The following is a 21,229-nucleotide window of genomic DNA, read 5'->3' as shown; positions in this document are numbered from 1 at the left end:
TGTAGTACAACGCAGCTGTTACATTTCATTCTGGGAGGTGTTCCATGAGTGGAGCATGGAGGTTCCCATGGATCCAACCAGGGACATTATGCAATCTTGCATTTACAAACTTTTGTAAATCTGGGACTGGGTGAAATCACAACACCTCCCAGAGGGTGGCGTAATGAGAAGAAAAATCTTTTTTTCTCGTTATTATTTTCCTCTTTTTATGTGCACTGCATTCTGCTGCACACATAGAAAGAGGAAAATGGCTCAAGGGGTTCTGCTTATAACACAGGCACCTTTGCACAGTGGTGCAAGGGTTCCTGCATTGGTGCTAGCCTACCGAAAGTGCGCTAGCGCAATGAGAGAGCAAAATTGCACCATATCTTAGTAGATATGGGGAGAGGAGTTGGCCTTACGGCTAGGGCGGTCGACCTTGAATCTGGGGAACCGGGATCGAGTCTCGGCAATAATGCTGAACATCCTGTGATTCTGGGAAAATCACTTAATCTCCCCGTGCCTAACAAAAATGGATGTGTCCTCATGTAACGCAAATGGTGCTCTGGAAAGCGCGCTGATACCCGGTACCGGGTCATGTTCGCGCTTTATAAAACTCTAAAAAAAAAAAGATATGGAGCATTTCTGCTCTCTCCTTCATGCAACATAGCACAGCCAGTTGCCTAGCTCCACTCCATTGCATTTAAGAGATAAAAAATCAGTCCCTGAAAATCCTTTTCTTTCAACAGACCTGAATCTTAGAGAAGTAACGTGGAGGTAGCCAGTTCGTTTCCTCACATTTTCTATAACTTTGCTTAGTTTCCTGTACCTACAACTGCATTTAGTGGAGTGGTGTGGCTCACTGGTTAGAGGCGGCAGACCCGTAAGCAGAGGACGGCCCGGGACCAGGGTTCGATTCCCGACGCGGCAGGGTCGTGGACCAGGGTCAGCGGGCTCGATAATTCTCGCCTCGGTGCCTACTCCAGTCAGGGACCACACTCGGCAACTCTGGGCATTAGCTTGCCTCATCTTCACAACGGCCCCCCAGACCGCCGGGGATGCTTGGTCGCACCTTAGAGATACCCATTAGGGACCATCTCTCAGGGTGAGCCAGGACGGGTTCCCCAGCGGTCGAAGCGCGGAGATACTCCTCCGGGAGTTGATTCTAGCGCTATATAAACCCTAAATTAAATTAAATTAAATTAAATTAAATTTTCACCTACATTATTTTAGTTTTATTTTCTTTTAAAGTCGTTTGGTAGACAGTCTTGGCTATTCTATTTTTCTTTTGCTCTTTCTTCATGCATTTCTCTTTACCCTCCCTTCTTGATAATCTTGCACAATGTGTGATATTATCAGGGGTCGAAAAGGATGATAGTACAGGAAACGACGTTGATCTACTTTGTTAACGATAAACTTTCTTTCTACAGTGAATCATTCCAGAATGCCTCTGTTAGCAGGAAAGTTAAGACAGTCAGTAGTTAGTGGGAAAGACATGGTAGACGAATATCACAAGTTCGTTCATGGCCTCCAGTGCTGCTCCTAGACTTAGAACCTGTAGGATAATCAATTGCATCCTCTCAATGACAAATCAGTGCACACAGGAGAGTTTATTTGAGTCCTAGGGTCTTTTAGGATTATGTTCTGTGCACCCTCACAGCTGCATAAGGGAGATGCACACTTGGGCTCTGAGTTACTCACATTTTGTGTTTTGGTGGCAACGATTTTTGGGGCAGCCATGAAACAAAATACTAGTTGCGATTTACAAACTCACGCAAGGGCAAATTTGCGTCATGCATTGGTTTGTAAAAAGAAAGTAACTAAAAGCAGTACCTTTGAGTAGGCATTGCATGAGTGGAGCATGGGCGTTCCCATTCTTCTAGTCATGTATTTTGATGCAAATCCAGATTTACTAAAGGAAGTAAACCTGGATTTCCACTAAAATGGTGTGTTAGCCAAGAGAGACATAATGAGGAGAAATAGCTTCATTTCTCTGAACTAATTCTGCTCTCCACGTGTGCTGCATTCTCCAGCTCACATGGAAAAAGGAACATGGTTTTAAGGATTGTTTTTGCAAAGGATGATGGCCCTTCCTGCACAAAACAATCCTACCCATGATGCAGGCACCCTTGCACCATGGGGCAAGGGTGCCTGCATTGGCGTGAGGCTATCTGAAGTGTGCCAGCACTATGAAAGAACGGTGATGGATTAAACCCAGATCTTTTGACTGGGTGTGAGTGTTTGATTGATTCAGATGCTCCGTCCATCACCACCCCCTTTTGCACCGCTTTTGGCCGCCATAAGTGTGGCAGGGTATGCTCAGACGTGAGTCCCTTGCTCACTTTGCCACTGGATTCAAGCAAGCCAGGCTGAAGACGGCTGGAATGCCAGAAACCGGTCCTCGGAAGCTTGTTTCCGGTCCAGCGAAGACATGGCTTGGCAGTTCGGGCTGGACTGTTCCCATGAGGCACAGGGTCAGACTGATTTGCTTATAGCCATGTCTGAACTGGGGTGGCAGAGTGGGCTAAAGAACGGTGATGAATTAAACCCAGATCTTTTGACTGGGTGTGAGTGTTTGATTGATTCAGATGCTCCGTCCATCACCACCCCCTTTTGCACCGCTTTTGGCCACCATAAGTGTGGCAGGGTATGCTCAGACGAGAGTCCCTTGCTCACTTTGCCACTGGATTCAAGCAAGCCGGGCTGAAGACGGCTGGAATGCCAGAAACCAGTCCTCGGAAGCTTGTTTCCGGTCCAGGGAAGACATGGCTTGGCAGTTCGGGCTGGACTGTTCCCATGAGGCACAGGGTCAGACTGATTTGCATATAGCCATGTCTGAACTGGGGTGGCAGAGTGGGCTAAAGAACGGTGATGGATTAAACCCAGATCTTTTGACTGGGTGTGAGTGTTTGATTGATTCAGATGTTCCGTCCATCACCACCCCCTTTTTGCACCGATTTTGGCTGCCATAAGTGTGGCAGGGTATGCTCAGATGTGAGTCCCTTGCTCACTTTGCCACTGGATTCAAGCAAGCCGGGCTGAAGACGACTGGAATGCCAGAAACCGGTCCTCGGAAGCTTGTTTCCGGTCCAGGGAAGACATGGCTTGGCAGTTCGGGCTGGACTGTTCCCATGAGGCACAGGGTCAGACTGATTTGCATATAGCCATGTCTGAACTGGGGTGGCAGAGTGGGCTAAAGAATGGTGATGGATTAAACCCAGATCTTTTGACTGGGTGTGAGTGTTTGATTGATTCAGATGCTCCGTCCATCACCACCCCCTTTTGCACCGCTTTTGGCCGCCATAAGTGTGGCAGGGTATGCTCAGGCGTGAGTCCCTTGCTCACTCTGCCACTGGATTCAAGCAAGCCGGCCTGAAGACGGCTGGAATGCCAGAAACCGGTCCTCGGAAGCTTGTTTCCGGTCCAGGGAAGACATGGCTTGGCAGTTCGGGCTGGACTGTTCCCATGAGGCACAGGGTCAGACTGGTTTGCATATAGACATGTCTGAACTGGGGTGGCAGAGTGGGCTAAAGAACGGTGATGGATTAAATCCAGATCTTTTGACTGGGTGTGAGTGTTTGATTGATTCAGATGCTCCGTCCATCACCACCCCCTTTAGCACTATGAGAGAGCAGAATTGCGCCATATTTTAGTAAATATGGTGCAACTCTTCTCTCTCTCATTCACACAACACAGCACAGCCTGTTGCCTTGCTGACTTGTGTCGTATGAAAGGTTAGTAAATCTGCCCCTAGAGTTTGAAGAACATGTGCTATCTAAGTGACAGGCACTGCAACCTGCATAGTTCAGAAAGACAGAGGGCTCTTTGCTGTTCTGCATTTAAATGCTTAATGCCTGAAGCTCATGTACTCCTTCACAGAATTATAAAGAGGTTGGGAGACGTTTGGAAAATCTTCTCAAGCTGTACATGCTTATTGGTATAAGAAATACAATTGTATGCATGGTGTACAAAGGTGGACATATGAAAAACAGGACAGTTGGTGGGCTTTCTATCAAACGATCCCCCTTTTCACCATATGTTTGTGAGTATAAATGATCTCATGCAGCTTTCACTTGTGATTGTTCCCTGCCCAGTTAATCCCTAGGCAACCATTTGTGTGGGACGCACTTGTGTACAAAAGGAATCTGAGATACCAGTGTCAAAGCATGTTTGTGCCCATCCAGTTTCTATAAGTTGCATAGTGAACATTACAATCACGGTGCATGCTTCCCAGATCTGGTTTCATATTTCCCACAAATCATTTCTGTTCTGTGAGAAAGCTGTACAGTTGACACTTGCATAAAGAAACCAGGAATATAAGCCATCAGTGGGATCTAAGCTAGATTTTGATTGTATACTTGAAATGACAGCGGACCAATTGATTTTTAAAACACTAGTACAGCTCAGCAAGCATCTGCAAAAGTGAAAGAAGTCAACTTTTTTAAAGAAGTTTGCCTCAAAGTAATTAAGGCTGCCATAGTAATTACAACAAAAAGACCATTTCGGTCTCATTTCCGTATTATTGTCCTAACTTCTGATTTTAATTACCTTCAGGTACACTGCATTATGAGCAGGCTAGCAAGATCAAGACTTTCTAAATGTACTTCTTGCACGCCTAGATAACATCCTTGTTTGCTAAGTAAAGTGTTCTTATCTATCCAACCAGACATGTAGCTGGCACATACTGAGGTCTATTCACGAAGGTAAATTTGCATGAGTAAATTTACTCAGCAGTAAACCTACTTCTGCACACAGGTGTAAATCTAGACTTTTGAGCTTTTCACCAGTAAAGAATTCTCCATCCCGTCAGTTCAGCGGGTACAAACATGTAAGAGCGAATTTACAAGTGTAAAGTAACTACTATTAACTTTTGCCACATAGGTTGTGCTCTTCCCCACTATGGCAAAGATCTCCATATAGGAAAATAAAGGGAAAATGAAACAGTGTATTCATTGAAAAAATACCAATATTTTAATGTAAAGTGTAATTGTAAAATTATTTAAGATAATTCTTTTTAACCTGGAAATAATAAACTAAAATATTGCCGTACATTAACTCTTCAAACTAAATGTTTTTCAAAAATGGTATCAAATACATATATTTGTTATTTTATAAATATTACTATTTAAACACAATTTTAAAAAAACAAAACCTCACTAGCATTTTTATTATTTGTGTTTTACGTGTGCCACTTACTTGTCACAATATTTGTCAGTGGGCGAGTCTGTGAAGCTCATTGTTGGAAAGATCATTTCAGCATGCACCGGCACCAGGGCACCAAACATTACATCTCCTTCCTTGGAGTAAGCTTGCAGGGCCTGGCTGGAGAGCTTGCAGCCTGCCCGGCCGGTGACGTAGACAGCAGCTTGCACCAAGAGGAGCAGTACGGTCATCAGGAAAGTCATTCTTCGTCCAACTATGGCTTCTCTCAAGCTTGCTTGTTCCCAAGGACCATGTTCTGTTTAGGACCGGACTTAACGTACCAGAATCATTTACGCAAAGGGAATTGGGGAAAAAAGGACAGCTATTTCAATTAGATGCACCTTATAACTTTTGCAATACTTTAAACGAATCAAAAGCGAGGTACTGGTGCTTACACTGCTAAAAAAAAAATTGACTGTTCCAAAAGCAAAACAAGAAAGTCCCGGCAAAATTAGTAAAAAGATTAGACTTTTCTGGAGAACTTCATTTCAGTATGCCAAATACATACTGGGCTAGGAGTTACTCACGCAGTGCAGTGCAGAAAGAAAGAAAGCCGCGCGCACTGCGTGACAGGAAAGGGGCAGGTATGCGCCATATTTAATAGCATATGATGCACTCCTGTGAATATGCAGAACGGTACATAAATGTTCCAGATGACATGATACTGGGAAACATCGTATTAGTTTACACTGTTCTCATCTTTTTTTGGGTAAGTAGCTGTTTCGTATCAAGCAAAAACGATATACTCAGGTTTAGAATGTTTATTAGCTCGTGCCTGTGCTTACCTTTATTTGGGCCCATATATTTGTTTGGCGTCTGAGGGACGGATTCCATGGGTTTCACTAGTGCTGGTTTAATTTTGTAACGATCAGTCAGTTTTTACACTTCAGAGACTGTGCAAATGTTGCACTAAAACCAGCCCAACCTAGTTAATCCATACATGCATGACTGCTCTCCTTGTAAATTACCCCTTAAAATAACCCAAAACGTCGCACTGCAATACAGCACTGTCTAACCGGGCCATATGGATGTTTATTTTTTACTGCACAGATGATTAAAATATCAAAACGTTTATTAATAATTTACCCGTGTTAGTGTATTTATCTTTAAAAAAACTTCACATATATTACCTGTTCTTTCAACTCGCTCTCAAATGTGTGAAATGTAATCCTTTGATTGTGTTTTTCTCCAAAGATGGCGCTCCGACGGCCCTTATTCTAGACTCTCCTTTCAGACAGAGCTGTTCATTTGTATATACTGGAATACACGTCACCTCTGGGGAATCTGCATCAATATGAAATCGCAGAAGGCAAATAAAACGTATATTTAAGTTCCTATATGTACTTCCCCCATATACCCATATTTAAAATAATTGGCCCATTCCCTAATAATGCAGGTGATTAATTATGCATATTATGTTTACCGGTACTGTCTCATTACAAGATATTCTTGGCCTTGAAGTCTTTTGAGAATTGATGCCATGCTGATGCTCATTACCTTATACAATCCTTGACAAGTGGGGAATCTGCTCATTCCAAACACAACACTACTTTCCTTTAATACATAAACACCCAGGTATTTCGCATTCAGGTATTGAGTTTGTCATGAAAAATAGCAATATAGAGTATATAGTTAAAAAAGAGACTGGTCCCTAGTAGATTTACTGGCCGATGAATTCCATGAGCTTTCCTGTCCAAAGTACCTCAAAGTCCTACGACTGGCTGATGAGTTCCGGAACACACCTGGAGGTCTCGCCCCAGGACCCTCAGCCTGATATGCTGATACATAGTTCCTTAGCAGATGCCCACACCGGAGGGGGAGGGTCAGGGGGTTTGGGGACGGGGGAGGTGGGAGGGGGGGTGTTTAGGAGGGGAGGGGGGTTGCGCGGTTGGGGTTGTTTGGGACATGACCGGTCCTCGCCCAGTTCTCACCCGCCCACATGGACACACTGCCTCATCAGGCCACCATGGCTCCCTATGGGGGTGGGGGGGGGGTACGAGACTGAAAAGGGGCATGACCCCAGTACGCACATTGTTCTACCGGCGATATGTCTTTTCTGTTTGAAATACAATAAAAATGATTTAATCAAAAAAAGAGACTGGTTATGATTTGTAAGATTCTTTAGCTCGCCTTCAAATGTTAAGTTGCCAGGAACATTGCACAGACAAATAAATAGGTATGTCAACTATAATGCATACGAAAACAAAACTTTGAAAGATCACGTGTGGGCCAAATGGAGTCTAACAGCTAGATTCATGAAAGGGCTGTTTTGCGAGTCTTTAATAGCGATTCATAAGGAATCGCTATTAAGGACTTGCAAAACGGGATTCATGTAGGAATTGCTAAATAAATTGAGATTCCTACACATTCCTTATTTGCGATTAGCAAATTGCTAATCGCAAATAAGGAATAACTCCCCATTCATTCCTATAGGAATGAATGGGGAGTTATTCCTTATTTGCGATTAGCAATTTGCTAATCGCAAATAAGGATGCGATTTCAAGGGTGCAGGGGTGTCCAAAGGACACCCTGTAGCACCCCTGAAATGTGAATTTACACTGATGTTGTGCACACACATGTCCAAAGGACATGTGTGTGTGTAACATGCAACTTTGAAAAATGCATTTAAATGCATTTTTCCAAGTTTTAGCTATTTACCACGAGGTTTGAATTTGTGGTAAATAGCGGTACTAAATTGCGATTTCGCAATTTCAAAATGGTTCATGAATTGCATTTAAGGAATCTCAAATAAAGATTCCTTAAATGCAATTCCTCGCAAATGTGCAAATTCTTTATTAGCGAATTTTGCATTTGCGATGATGAATCCCAAATGCAAAAATTGGACTCGCAAAGGGCCAGATTCTCAGAATCTGGCCCTTTGCGAGCGCAATTAAGCTTGATGAATCTAGCTGTAAATGTTAATATTAGCAACTGCCTTACATCAAAAAAGTAAAATATTTAAAACATTGGGCATTAATTGCTGAACACACCAAAGAAATAGAAAAGCGAAAATAAGAAATAAGGTAAAGTGTTGACCTGTGGAGTCTTGTGGACTCCACATGTCAACACTTTACCTTATTTCTTTAGGTGTTCTATCACTTATTGACTGCAGTGTGCTCCTCAACTTTGGCATATTAACAAGACATCCCTTCACCTTATTTATGGTGGGTGTTCATTTTCGCTTTTCTATTTCTTTGGTGTGTTCAGCAATTAATGCCCATGATTCCAGAATTTCTGTTATTGCAACAACATTCTGTCCCATTTTTTAATCAACCCTTTTTTGCATTTAAAGTATATATCTGTTTTGTCTTATCATGCTTCTGTACAAAGTTTTCTTTTCTTTCAGGATCATATACTGTACTGAACTGTGTTTATATATGAAATGGGATCTGATTGTCGCTCTGGATTTGTTTATATTTTTCTAAAATGTCGATATTGATTATCATTATGTATTGTGATGATGCATATCATTTCTTTTTAATATGTAAATATTTTATATTTGTGTAATTAAATATTTGTATTACTTAATATTTCCAGCCTTGATGAAGTCTCTGTGTGAGACGAAACACGTGTTGGCGATTTACGTGCTGGGAGAACTTATTTTGTGAAATTTGAATAAAGAAAATATTGAGGAGAACTAACTTGGACTCTAATTGAATTCATCTTGGAAGTTTTGGACCCCCTTTTACTTATTGTGACTCTTGTTCCATCCTTTCAGTCTATTGTATAAGAACAGCGTCAACATTTTTTTGTGCTGAGGGCTTCATACTAGAGCCTAAAACTGATATATATACATGTATTTGGAGTGCTGTAATTAGAATTTCTTTCAAAAGTTGATGTGCATATACATAAAACTGTGAAGTTAAAATCAAAACACATGACAACTACAAGATTTCTTAGTGAAAACACCATAGTTGGGGGAAAGTAAAGGCTGACTAAGTTAATTAACACCTTGGGTGCTCGTGACGGCCTGGAGCAGTCCTCAGCCACGGTGGGTGTGTGGTTTGGATGACTCCAGGCCCTCTGACACCCATCCATGTTGAAAGGGTTGGCGCTCCCCCCACAGACCCATCACATCATGGATCCATTGGAGGTGGAAGCGGAAGCACTTCTGCTGCCCCAACGTCACACTTGCCGATCTAATGATGTCAGCGCACGCACGGTGCACCAAGATCATCAGATGCATGATGCGGAATCCGTCTCCATGATCGCGGGATGGATGACGATTGTGAAGCAGGAATCGAGTACACTAGACCACCAGGGTTTTTTTTGTTTTGTTAGGGAAGTGTCCCCCGAGGCAAAGGTTGCCTCTCTCCAGGGCATCTATCATCCCTGTTAGTCAGTTCAGTTGTTCTTTTTAGGTAATCTGCCCCCCTGAGTGGTCCAAACCCACTAGATGCCTGGGATTCTATTTTGAAATTGAGAGGATCGACCCCATGGGCAATGATCACTTCCCTTAGGGGCAAACCATTATGGTAATGTTTCAGCCCCCCCCTCCCCCGGAACTACTTTGGCTGTTTGTTTGTTTTTTGGACAATCACCCCTTGGAAATCGACACCCACTAGACACCAGGGATTTTATTTGATTAAATTGTGGGAAGCGACTCCTTGGGCATGGATACTTTTTTTTGTATTCTGCCACTTTTAGGCCCATCTACCTTGGGGGGGGGGAATGAAACCCTCTAGACACCAGGGAATATTTTTTTGAAGGGGAGCAACCCCTTAGGGAAGGGTCACTTCCCTTGGGAGGGAGGCTATATTTTTTTTATTCCACCCCCCACGAAGCACGGCGATTATGGGTCAAATTTCTCAATCAGTTGTGTTGCCCTTGTGCTACGCAAAGGGGCCCAAGGGTGACCTCATAACTAAGGGGACAATTATAATGCCGGTCAGATGAGCGTCTGACCGGCCTCGTAGCGGAAGAGGAACCGCCCAACAAGGAGTCTGAGATCCAGCTTCCCAAATTATGATCTGACCGCAGTGCTGGCGATCGGAGCCCGTACTTTTTCCAGTATAAACTTCCCCGCAACTTGTGGCAGGCACAATGCACTTCTGCAACATGGTGCAGGGATGTTAATTAGGGCAGCCCAGGTGCCCCCCAGACCCTATAGTGGAAGACCAGGGGACCCTGCAGGGGGGCCCCCTAAAGTTACTCTCCTCCTTCCTTTTCATGGCAGGTGGACCGCCATGAAAGGGCAGGCGGAAAGTGAAATTTTAACCCTGTCGGCGGAGCCAAGGCTGGCTTTGCTGCTATTTGAGGATTACATTTCTGATTTCTGCATGACAGAGTGGAGTAGAATTTCTGTATGGGTTTCCTTCCAATTGTGAGTATCGTAATACGGTTGCCAGACAGAAACCTCTGATGTCGGGCGAAAAACCACAGAGGCGCTGTCAGATGGCTTTCCGTCCAACATCATAACCGGGCCCTTAGTGAGATTTATTAAGCCTCGCAAGGCCACCTTGTGTGGCACTGCATACTTGATAAATCTAGAGTAACACAATGCATCTCAAACTACTGCATGTTTCAGCCCCCCCCCCCCGGAACTACTTTGGCTGTTTTGTTTTTTTTTGGACAATCACCCCTTGGAATTCGACACCCACTAGACACCAGGGATTTTATTTGATTAAATTGTGGGAAGCGACTCCTTGGGCAAGGGTCACCCCCCTTGAGGGCTGTTAGAAGCGGCTGTCTCTAGTTGGCAGAGGTATACACTTCTGACAAATAGGGACACACCTTTTCTAGTCAGGGCAAGGAGATCACACACTTAGATAACCCCTGCTCACCCCCTTGGTAGCTTGGCAAAGCAGACAGGCTTATCTCAGAGGCAGTGCGTTAAGCATTTATGACCACATACAGTAATAAAGTGAATACACTACAAATGGACACGACACAGTAGTATTATAAAAATAAGTATTTTTATATAAGGTTTAGCACAAGACCAAATAACGACAAAAATATACCACAATCTTAATAAATACTGTTGGAAGGAAAAATAATAGTTCAAGCACGGTTTCTTCTTAGCACAAAAGTCTTTAGTATCAAAAGCAACTCTTCTTCTCTAAATCAAAGTTCTTGGCAACAATGTAACCCACACGGGAGTCACACGACGTCGAGGCAAAGTTAATCCAAAGGTTCGGCGTCGACCGCGAGGAGCGCTACGTCGAGCCCGGAGTCGCACAGACCCCAACAACACAGTACCTTGGAAAAGTGAAGCACTCGATGATCAGCGGCGTCGAGATGTCCGGCGTCGCGTCTTCGGCGTCGATCGGGCCTCGGAGTCGGGGCGATCTGCAGCGGCGTCGACCGAGGTCAGGCGGGAGCAGCGCTCACGGGATGAAGCAGGATACGACGTCGTCGATGTCGATGTTGCAAGAGTGAGCAGCGCTCACGGCGTCGAGAGGGCTCGAAGTCGATGCGATCAGCGGCGGTGCAGACACGAGGTCACTTGGAGCTGGAGCCGAACTCACTACTCACTGGCGTTGCTGCTGGCGTCGATCGGGCCCGGCGGCCGGCGTCGAGGAAGCGGGACACTGGAGCCGTTACTCACGATGTCGAGCTGGATTCGGCGGCGTCCGTCGGCGTCGAGATTGCTGGATTCTTTCAGAGGTGCTGGATTCACAAACTCCAGCAAATAGCACTTTAAGCAGATGAAGTCCTTTAGCCCTGTGACTTCAACAGGAGACTGGCACTCTTCCAGCCCTTGGAGATTTTCTCAGCAAAGAGTGAGAGTACACACAAAGTTCCTCTCTCCTGGTTCCTTGGCAAAAATAAAGAAGCAATGCAGGATTCCCCCAACAAACAGCACTCTGGCAGAAGGGGTAGGCAGTCCTTAGATCAGCAGGCTTCTTGTCCTTGGTTCAGGTTTCCTTGTCAGAAGTGATCTGATTTCTTGGTTCAGGGGTCCTTCTCTTATACCCCTTTTTGGCTTTGATCCCTTTGTCCATGCAGGGGAAATTCCCCCCCTCCTGGGTTTGTTGTGGGTGTTGCCAGGCCAGAGCACCTGGCCTATTCACTGGGCAGGGCAGAGTCCTCAGCCGCTCAGCAGGAGCGGAGCCAGCATTGTTACTGGCAGGGGCAGGGCCATCAGCTGCCCGGCAGGAGGCGGGCCAGGAAAGTCCCAGGCAAGCACAGAGTCATCAGTCGCCTGGCAGGGGGGCGGAGCCAACATTGTATCAGGCAGGGCAGGCTATCAAGAGCTACTCTTCCCCTACTCTCAATGCAAATGCCCCACTCATCCCACACTGACTCATTCAGACTCTCTGGAGCCACCCAGCTCCTGTCACACACACACCAGAACCAGCAGAGACCGGTAGACAGTTAGACAAGAAAATAGCTACTTTCTAAAAGTGCTATTTTCAAACACAGAGTCCAAAAACCATCCACACAAACGGATGCGTTATTAAACCCTGAGTTCAGGGATACCAAACACGACATTGCACCATGCTCCCCGAGCCCGCTAGGATTATAACATTAATAATCCTGGCAGCCCATTCTAACTGATGGAGAGCAGGCTACCTTACAATAGTGAAAAACGACTATGGCTGTAATTCACTATTAGGACATGCCAACCTTGTCAGGCTTGTCCTACCTTATGCTTACAATGCACCCTGCCCGTGGGCCTACCATAGGGGTGACTAACATGAAGTTAAGGGAAGGTTTAGGGACTGGCAAGTAGGTGTACTTGCGCAGTCCTCGTGACAGTCAGACTGCACGGGGTCTGGCAATGGCAGACCTTCAGACATACTTTTACTAGGCCGCTCTTGTGGGTGGCACAACATGTGCTGCAGGCCCACTAGCAGCATTTGTATTTACAAGCCCTGGCACTCCTGGTGCACTCTACTAGGGACTGATAGTAAACCAAATAAGCCAAACATGGAAGTCAATCAATACAGCAATTTCACATAGGGAGCACTTGCACTGTGGCACTGATCAGCAGTGGCACAGTGCCCAAAGCATATACCAGCAAAAACATCGTAAACAGAGGAGGCAAACAGAAAAAATGGAGGAGAGACTCATGCCAATGATGCCAGGTCTAACACGTGTCCCCTCCAGCTGAAATGTGGGGAGAACTACCCTTACCCTAGGGAGTCCTCATCACTAAGGCGGAAAAATCTGGACAGACCATCAGCATTGGCGTGATCTGTGCCAGGGCGGTGTTCCACCGTGAAGTCCATCCCCTGTAGGGAAATGGACCACCTCAACAGCTTTGGATTCTCACCCCTCATCTGCATCAACCATCTGAGGGGCCTGTGGTCTGTCTGCACCCGGAAGTGAGTCCCAAACAGGTAGGGTCTCAGCTTCTTTAGCGCCCAGACCACAGCAAATGCTTCTCTCTCTATCGCACTCCACCTCTGTTCCCTGGGAAGTAACCTCCTGCTGATGAAGGCTACAGGTAAGTCTCGGCCCTCTTCATTCACCTGAGCTAGAACAGCCCCCACGCCATGCTCTGAAGCGTCCGTCTGGACAACAAATTCTTTCGAAAAGTCGGGTGCCTGGAGTATGGGTGCTGTGCACATTGCAGTTTTCAGGGTGTCAAAGGCCGTCTGACAGGCGTCAGTCCAGTTCACAAGTCGTGGCTGCTTCCTGGAAGTCAGCGAAGTCAAGGGGTGCACAATGTTACCATAATCCTTGACAAACCTCCTGTAGTAACCCGTGAGACCCAGGAAGGCTCTCACCTGAGTCTGGGTTTTGGGCGGTGCCCATGCCAGGATGGTATCAATCTTGGGTTGTAGGGGGGCCACCTTGCCGCTCCCTACTTGGTGCCCCAAGTACACCACTGAACCCTGCCCAATCTGGCACTTACTGGCTTTGATTGTGAGGCCTGCTCTGCGCAGGGCCAACAACACTTCCTGGAGGTGGCACAAGTGTTCTTCCCAGCTGGCGCTGAACACTGCGATGTCGTCCAGGTAGGCGGCACTGAAATCCTCCAGCCCAGCCAAGACCTGGTTGACCAACCTCTGGAAGGTGGCAGGGGCATTCTTCATCCCAAAGGGCATAACCCGGAACTGGTAGTGCCCATCTGGTGTGGAGAATGCTGACCTCTCATTTGCCCCATCGGTCAAGGCGATCTGCCAGTACCCAGACGTTAGATCAAACGTACTAAGGTACTGGGCAGCCCCTAACCGATCGATGAGCTCATCAGCTCTGGGGATGGGGTGCGCGTCAGTCTTGGTGACTGAATTGAGTCCTCGGTAATCCACACAGAACCGAAGTTCCGGTGAAGCACCAGGCGCTGCAGCCTTTGGAACCAAGACCACGGGGCTGGCCCAAGGACTGCTAGAGGACTCAACCACCCCTAGGGCAAACATCTTGGAGACCTCCTCCTTGATGTATGCTCTGACCTTGTCAGTCACTCTGTAAGCCTTGTGCTTGACAGGAGTGCTGTCCCCGGTGTCTACATCATGGACACACCACTGAGTAACACCAGGAATCAAGGAAAACAGATCAGGGAATTGCCCCAACAAATGGCGACAATCCTGCTGCTGTTCAGGGGTCAGTGTGTCAGAGAGGACAACACCATCCACTGACCCATCTTGCTCTTTTGCATACAGGAGGTCAGGAAGAGGCTCACTCTCCTCCTCCATTCCAGCATCTGTAGCTAGGAGCATGCCCACTTCGGACCTTTCTAAGTGGGGCTTCAAACGGTTGACATGCAGGACCCGCAAGGGGTTCCTGGGAGACTTTAAATCCACCAGGTAGGTGACATCGCTCTTCTTCTCCACAACCTCAAATGGTCCAGTCCACCTGTCCTTGAGCGCACAAGGTTCCACAGGGGACATGACCCAAACTTTCTGTCCAGGCTGAAGCTCTACCAGAGTGGCCCTCTGGTCGTACCACCGCTTCATCTCCTCCTGGCTGGCCTCCAGATTTGCCTGAGCAAGATCCCTGAAGCGCCTAGTCTGGTTCCTAAAGGCCAGCATGTAACTGTATACATCCTGGGGAGGTTTCCTGGGAGATTGCTCCCAGCCTTCTTTGACCAGACTTAAAGGTCCTCTTACCGGGTGACCATACAAAAGCTCAAAGGGGCTGAACCCTAGAGACTTCTGTGGCACCTCACGGTAAGCAAACAACAGGCATGGCAAGAGGACGTCCCATTTACGCCTCATTGGTTCTTCAAGACCCATGATCATGCCTTTAAGGGTACGGTTGAATCTTTCAACCAACCCATTACCTTGAGGGTGGTAAGGAGTGGTGAACTTATAAGTTACCCCACACTCCTTCCACAGAGACTTCATATAGTTGGAAATGAAGTTGGTGCCCCGGTCTGACACCACCTCTCTGGGGAACCCCATTCGGGAGAAAACACCCATCAGTGCCCGTCCCACCACGGGGGCGGTCACTGTTCTGAGAGGGATGGCTTCCGGGTACCGTGTGGCATGGTCCACCAAGACCAGGATGAACCTGTTGCCCAGGGCTGTCTTGGGGTCCAGTGGCCCAACAATGTCAATCCCCACCCGGTCAAAGGGGGTACTGACCACGGGAAAAGGTTGGAGGGGAGCCTTCTGCTTCCGCCCGCTTTTCCCACTTGCCTGGCAAGTCTGACAGGTCTTGCAATGGACATCTGTGTCCCTTCGCATCTGAGGCCAATAGAAATGGGTGACAAGCCTGTCATAGGTCTTGTCCTGCCCCAGATGTCCAGCTAAAGGAACGTCATGAGCCAAACCCAGTAGGAAGGCTCTGAAGCGCTGGGGCACCACCAGCATACGGGCTGACCCAGGCTCAGCAGCCTTAGGCTCGCTATACAGGAGGTCGTTCTCCCAGTACACAAAATGTGACCCTGACTGATCACCTGAGGTTTGGGCTGAGGCCTGCTGCCTCATACCCACAAGAGAAGGGCACACTTTCTGTTCTGCACAGAATTCCTCCCTGGAGGGACCACCATCCTGCTGCCAATGGGTCAGCTCGGGCAGGTCTCCCAGTTCGGCAACTTGTTCACCTGTGGGTTCCAGGGCATCCCCCTCGAGGTCTGCCTCCTCCTGGACCACGGGAACTACGGGGGACGGTTTCCCGCGCCCCCTGCCTCTTCTCTTCACAGCTGGGTCCTGGGCCATACTTTCAGGCTCCAGAACCCCATCAACACCCTTACTTGCTGTCATGGATCGAGTGGTGGCACACACCCACTCTGGCACACCCAACATTTTCAAATGTGTCTCCCTCTCCACCTTAGCCCAAGGGGAGTCTTCTAAATCGTTACCCAGGAGACAATCAACAGGCATGGCGGGCCTCACAGCAACCTGAAGAGTACCCGAAACTCCCCCCCATTCAAAGGAAACTTGAGCTACCTCACACTCTCTCTGGGAGTTGTCAGCAGCTATCACAGGGTAGAATGCGTGGGGAACAACCTGCTCTCTGGACACCAAGTGACACTTGACAGCTGTCACACTCGCTCCGGTGTCTCTGAGAGCTTCCACTCTATGGCCATTAATGGTCACCCACTGCCTATATTTTTTAGTGTTACTAGGCAGAGGGGGTGGAGGGACCAATTCCATGTCTCCTAGAGAGACCAGGGACATCTCTGCGGGACCCTCCCCACCATGGGCAACCATCTCCTCCCCTCCCAGAGCTACACTAGCCAACTGACGGGGTGGTGCACTGGGTAGTGCACCAGACTTCTTCAAGGGACACTGAGGGTCATAAAAACGGTGTCCTACCTGCTTACAAACGAAGCAGGTCAGTGGGCCCCTATGACCAGGTTTACCTGGCGGGGCCTCTGATTTCTTCACAGGGGGAGGCTGGGAACCTTTCCCTTGGTTCCCTTGGGGATTACTTTGGGGCCCTTTCTGGGACTCCTTCTGTTTACCCTTGTCCCCTCCACTCTTCTGCTGGGGACCCTGCCCACCTTTGGCTGAGTCTCCCACTGGACCCTTGTGGACCCTGGTACTGACCCAGCGGTCCGCCTCTTCAGCAAGTTTTCTAGGGTTAGATATCTTGCTATCAATAAGGTGCTGGCGCAGCTCTGGAAAACAGTTATTAGACAAGTGCTCCCAAGCAAACAAATCATAAAGAGCATCATAACTTTCCACTTTGCTGCCCTTTACCCAACCATCCATGGCTCTGCAAAAATATGACACATACTCCACCCACGTGGTACCAGGCAACTTCTTACATTCTCTAAAGGCCTGTCTGTACTTTTCTGGGGTTAGGCCATACCTTAACATTAAAGCATCTTTCATATGCGCATAAGACGTCCTATTCTCAACAGGCATGTCTAACAGGGTATCTCTTCCCTCATTCACAAAGCGACCCCACAACCCCGCTCCCCAATCCTTCTCAGGGACCCGGTGGGCCAACAATGCTAACTCATATGCTTTAAACCACTGACCAATATCCTCATTCTTCTGAAAATCTTTGATCACATCTTTGGGAAAATAAAACCTACTTTCTGCAGGCACAGATGGGACGCTGCCACCAGAGGGATTCAATTCTAACTCCTTAGCTTTGAGCTCCATGTCCCTCACCATTTTCTCACGCTCAAAAGCTAACTTCTCTCTTTCAAACTCTAATCTTTTGATCTCCAAATCAGCTTCTCTCCTGCCTCTTGCATTCTCTATCTCCAACTGCCCATTTATCTTAAGTTTTGCCATTTCCACGTTGTAGGCTCGCTCCTTCGCCCTTTCTTCTCTTTCTTCAGGGGAAAGACCTTTGGAGGAAACACTGCTGCCAGGAGGGGATACAGGCCCAGTCACGGGCACTTCCTCCTCCCCTTCCTCTGTCGGTACCACCACCGGGGCAGAGGGGTCTCTGGCCTCTAACCAGGCTTCCAATGCTTTGAAATATTCTGCTTTCTTGGAGAGGCCTGGAGTAGGGACTTTCAATTGCTTGCAAAAGTGTTTCAGCTCCTTTAAGGAATAATCATTTATCTTACTTCTATCAAATTCCTCCACAACAGCAACAACAGGGGCAGTGACTCCGGCGTCACTCATGGTCAAAACTGGCAGTTTCAAAAATCAAGCTTCAGGAAATTGGAGAACAAAAATAGAATATCCAACCAAAACAGATTGTGGCTGCGCTATGGTCTGCTTTCACTATGTAGCGCACACTAATCACTGCACATGGGTAATAAATGCAAAGTTCAAAATCCCACCGCTGACCCACCAATGTTAGAAGCGGCTGTCTCTAGTTGGCAGAGGTATACACTTCTGACAAATAGGGACACACCTTTTCTAGTCAGGGCAAGGAGATCACACACTTAGATAACCCCTGCTCACCCCCTTGGTAGCTTGGCAAAGCAGACAGGCTTATCTCAGAGGCAGTGCGTTAAGCATTTATGACCACATACAGTAATAAAGTGAATACACTACAAATGGACACGACACAGTAGTATTATAAAAATAAGTATTTTTATATAAGGTTTAGCACAAGACCAAATAACGACAAAAATATACCACAATCTTAATAAATACTGTTGGAAGGAAAAATAATAGTTCAAGCACGGTTTCTTCTTAGCACAAAAGTCTTTAGTATCAAAAGCAACTCTTCTTCTCTAAATCAAAGTTCTTGGCAACAATGTAACCCACACGGGAGTCACACGACGTCGAGGCAAAGTTAATCCAAAGGTTCGGCGTCGACCGCGAGGAGCGCTACGTCGAGCCCGGAGTCGCACAGACCCCAACAACACAGTACCTTGGAAAAGTGAAGCACTCGATGATCAGCGGCGTCGAGATGTCCGGCGTCGCGTCTTCGGCGTCGATCGGGCCTCGGAGTCGGGGCGATCTGCAGCGGCGTCGACCGAGGTCAGGCGGGAGCAGCGCTCACGGGATGAAGCAGGATACGACGTCGTCGATGTCGATGTTGCAAGAGTGAGCAGCGCTCACGGCGTCGAGAGGGCTCGAAGTCGATGCGATCAGCGGCGGTGCAGACACGAGGTCACTTGGAGCTGGAGCCGAACTCACTACTCACTGGCGTTGCTGCTGGCGTCGATCGGGCCCGGCGGCCGGCGTCGAGGAAGCGGGACACTGGAGCCGTTACTCACGATGTCGAGCTGGATTCGGCGGCGTCCGTCGGCGTCGAGATTGCTGGATTCTTTCAGAGGTGCTGGATTCACAAACTCCAGCAAATAGCACTTTAAGCAGATGAAGTCCTTTAGCCCTGTGACTTCAACAGGAGACTGGCACTCTTCCAGCCCTTGGAGATTTTCTCAGCAAAGAGTGAGAGTACACACAAAGTTCCTCTCTCCTGGTTCCTTGGCAAAAATAAAGAAGCAATGCAGGATTCCCCCAACAAACAGCACTCTGGCAGAAGGGGTAGGCAGTCCTTAGATCAGCAGGCTTCTTGTCCTTGGTTCAGGTTTCCTTGTCAGAAGTGATCTGATTTCTTGGTTCAGGGGTCCTTCTCTTATACCCCTTTTTGGCTTTGATCCCTTTGTCCATGCAGGGGAAATTCCCCCCCTCCTGGGTTTGTTGTGGGTGTTGCCAGGCCAGAGCACCTGGCCTATTCACTGGGCAGGGCAGAGTCCTCAGCCGCTCAGCAGGAGCGGAGCCAGCATTGTTACTGGCAGGGGCAGGGCCATCAGCTGCCCGGCAGGAGGCGGGCCAGGAAAGTCCCAGGCAAGCACAGAGTCATCAGTCGCCTGGCAGGGGGGCGGAGCCAACATTGTATCAGGCAGGGCAGGCTATCAAGAGCTACTCTTCCCCTACTCTCAATGCAAATGCCCCACTCATCCCACACTGACTCATTCAGACTCTCTGGAGCCACCCAGCTCCTGTCACACACACACCAGAACCAGCAGAGACCGGTAGACAGTTAGACAAGAAAATAGCTACTTTCTAAAAGTGCTATTTTCAAACACAGAGTCCAAAAACCATCCACACAAACGGATGCGTTATTAAACCCTGAGTTCAGGGATACCAAACTCGACATTGCACCATGCTCCCCGAGCCCGCTAGGATTATAACATTAATAATCCTGGCAGCCCATTCTAACTGATGGAGAGCAGGCTACCTTACAATAGTGAAAAACGACTATGGCTGTAATTCACTATTAGGACATGCCAACCTTGTCAGGCTTGTCCTACCTTATGCTTACAATGCACCCTGCCCGTGGGCCTACCATAGGGGTGACTAACATGAAGTTAAGGGAAGGTTTAGGGACTGGCAAGTAGGTGTACTTGCGCAGTCCTTGTGACAGTCAGACTGCACGGGGTCTGGCAATGGCAGACCTTCAGACATACTTTTACTAGGCCGCTCTTGTGGGTGGCACAACATGTGCTGCAGGCCCACTAGCAGCATTTGTATTTACAAGCCCTGGCACTCCTGGTGCACTCTACTAGGGACTGATAGTAAACCAAATAAGCCAAACATGGAAGTCAATCAATACAGCAATTTCACATAGGGAGCACTTGCACTGTGGCACTGATCAGCAGTGGCACAGTGCCCAAAGCATATACCAGCAAAAACATCGTAAACAGAGGAGGCAAACAGAAAAAATGGAGGAGAGACTCATGCCAATGATGCCAGGTCTAACAAGGGCAATGTCTTGTATCCATGTTTCAGCCCCACTTGGGGACTAGTTCAGCCATTTTGTTTTAGCTGATCAGGCCCTCAGTGGGGGGGAGTTGAAGCCAGCTAGATACCAGGGAATATATTTTTATTAAATTGCGGGGAGCGACCTCTTGGGCAAGGGTTGCTACCCTTGGAGGATAATTTCTTTTGTATTCTGCCACTTTTAGGCCCATCTACCTTGGGGGGGGGGGGAATGAAACCCTATAGACACCAGGGAATATTTTTTGAAGGGGAGCAACCCCTTATGGAAGAGTCACCTCCCTTGGGAGGGAGGCTGTATTTTTTTTATTACACCCCCCCCGAAGCCCATTCCACCCCCCACGAAGCCCGGCGATTATGGGTCAAATTTCTCAAACAGTTGTGTCGCCCTTGTGCGACGCAAAGGGGCCCAAGGGTGACCTCATAACTAAGGGGACAATTATAATGCCGGTCAGATGAGCGTCTGACCGGCCTCGTAGCGGAAGAGGAACCGCCCAACAAGGAGTCTGAGATCCAACTTCCCAAATTATGATCTGACCGCAGTGCTGGCGATCAGAGCCCGTACTTTT

The sequence above is a fragment of the Lissotriton helveticus genome, chromosome 7, assembly GCF_964261635.1.
Source record: "Lissotriton helveticus chromosome 7, aLisHel1.1, whole genome shotgun sequence".
Classification (NCBI taxonomy): Eukaryota; Metazoa; Chordata; class Amphibia; order Caudata; family Salamandridae; genus Lissotriton; species Lissotriton helveticus.
The sequence above is the reverse complement of the archived record's forward strand: the minus strand, read 5'-3'. Positions refer to the sequence as shown.